This window comes from Chlorocebus sabaeus, chromosome 20 (genome assembly GCF_047675955.1).
Source record: "Chlorocebus sabaeus isolate Y175 chromosome 20, mChlSab1.0.hap1, whole genome shotgun sequence".
NCBI classification, from domain to species: Eukaryota; Metazoa; Chordata; class Mammalia; order Primates; family Cercopithecidae; genus Chlorocebus; species Chlorocebus sabaeus.
The window spans coordinates 85,615,262-85,617,580 of record NC_132923.1 but is presented as its reverse complement, the minus strand read 5'-3'; the positions used below and the strand labels follow the sequence as shown (position 1 = coordinate 85,617,580).

General features: G+C 40.9%; 1 pseudogene; it reads right to left on the bottom strand.

The window, feature by feature from the left end:
* Positions 1–1,724: 1,724 nt before the first annotated feature.
* On the bottom strand, positions 1,725–1,809 carry LOC119626507 (small nucleolar RNA U13; annotated as a pseudogene).
* Between the last annotated feature and the right edge of the window lie 510 nt (positions 1,810–2,319).

Below are 2,319 nucleotides of genomic sequence, written 5' to 3'. Positions count from 1 at the left end.
AATGCTTATAGAAGGACCCCTAGTATGGGGTAATCCCCTCCGGGCAACAAGCTCCAGTACTCAGCAGGAGAAATAGAATGGGGAACCTCACGAGGACATAGTTTCCTCCCCTCAGGATGGCTAGCCACCGAAGAAGGAAAAATACTTTTGCCTGCAGCTAACCAATGGAAATTACTTAAAATCCTTCACCAAACCATTCACTTTTGCATTGATAGCACCCATCAGATGTCCAAATTATTATTTACTGGACCAAGCCTTTTCAAAACTATCGAGCAGATAGTCAGGGCCTGTGAATGTGCCAAAGAAATAATCCCCTGCACTTCAGGCCATACATTTCAATCCCTATATCTTTAACTTCCTTGTTAAGTTTGTCCCTTCTAGAATCAAAGCTGTAAAACTACAACTGGTTCTTCAAATGGAGCCCCAAATGCAGTCCATGACTAAGATTCTACTGCGAACCCCTGGACCAGCCTGCTAGCCTGTGCTCCAGTGTTAATGACATCGAAGGCACCCCTACCAAGGAAATCTCAACTGCATGACCCATACTACACCCAGTTCAGCAGGAAGCAGTTAGAGCAGTCGTCGGCCAACCTCCCCAACAGCACTTGGGTTTTCCTGTTGAGAGGGGGGACTGAGAGACGGGACTAGCTGAATTTCCTAGGCTGACTAGGAATTCCTAAGCCTAGCTGGGAAAGGTGACTGCACCTACCTTTAAACACGGGGCTTGTAACTCAGCTCACACTCAACCAATCAGGTAGTAAAGAGGGCTCACTAGAATACAAATTAGGCTAAAGCAGGAGGTAAAGAAATAGTCAAATCATATATCACCTGAGAGCACAGGGGGAGGGACAATGATAGGGATATAAACCCAGTCTTTCGAGCAGGGAGTGGTAACCCCCTTTGGGTCCCTTCCTATTGTATGGGAGCTGTTTTCACTCTGTTAAATCTTGCAACTGGAAAAATAATAATAATAAACAAATTATATTTTATAATTAAGTCACACTCTTTGGTCTAAGGACACTTCCGAAGGACTCCTTTCCAAAACCAGGTTAGGAAGATCACTGAATAGCTACTTCCTTATATGTGAATACACATTTATGCCAAAGGCATTCAAGATAAGCCATCTCCCATTCCCTTTACCTGTGAATAGCCTTGTGACATCAGGCAAGTTACTTAATCTCTTTGAAGCCATATTTGTATTTCTGTAAAAGATGACTATCACTATACCTTCCAGGTCTCTTTATTTGTCCAGTTCTGTCTAATAAATGCCAGTTACGATTATACACACTAACAACTGTGGCTGGGTGAGGTAACTCACGACTGTAATCCCAGCACTTTGGGAGGCTGGGATTGCAGGTGTGAGCCACCACACCTGGCTCTACACAAATTTTAAAAATTAGCCAGGTGTGGTGGTGCACACCTGTGGTCCCAGCCACGTGGGAGGCAGATGTGGGAGGATAGCTTGAGCCCAGGAGTTTGATGTTGCAGTGAGCTATGATCTTTCCACTGCACTCCAGCCTGGGTGATGGAGGGAGACCCTGTCTCTAAAAATAAATAAATAAATAAGAAAAAATTGTGTTAAAATATTCATGTACGATTAGCAGTAGACATACATAATATTATAATAGATCCCATTTTTTTTTTATCATTGCATATATTCCAACTGAATGAAATCAGAGACAGCCTCATGAAGAAGGTGGTATTTCAGGATAATTTTTTTTTCATGTCAGACCCATAATGTGCTGACGTCGTAACAAGGTTCCAGGGTGGCACATCTCACACATGCACGTTTATGAATTATAAAAGAATCTGAAAATCTTAAAAGATGCTTGATTTTAACAGAAGGTAACAGCATGACAAAAGTTAGAGGATAGAGGTGGAAAGGCATACTGAAAGTCAAGGCTATGGAAAGCACTGTGATGCAGCTAGAATGTAGGATGCCAGGTTGGAATTGGAGTCACTTGGTTAAGTGTAGACAATCAACAAAACAATCAAGTCCTGTTACATTTGCTGATTTCCAAGGTATAAATACTCTCACCATGGGCAATTTCAAGCTACCAATCTGGCATCACTAAACACAGAATTAGGGAGAGATGTTCAGCGGCTTGTCATTATAAAGTATTTCTACCACAGAGATACACTAGAAGGAAATAACCTCAATAATACAGACAATAGTGAAATACAGTAAAGTAGTTAGCCATTAGTTTTGGGTATTTATTGTTTGTTTTTAATATACCTATTTAACTGTAAGTTTATATAATTTAATTTTTAATAATGACTATGTTTAACAACTAGGTCACACAATTCCCGAAATTCTAA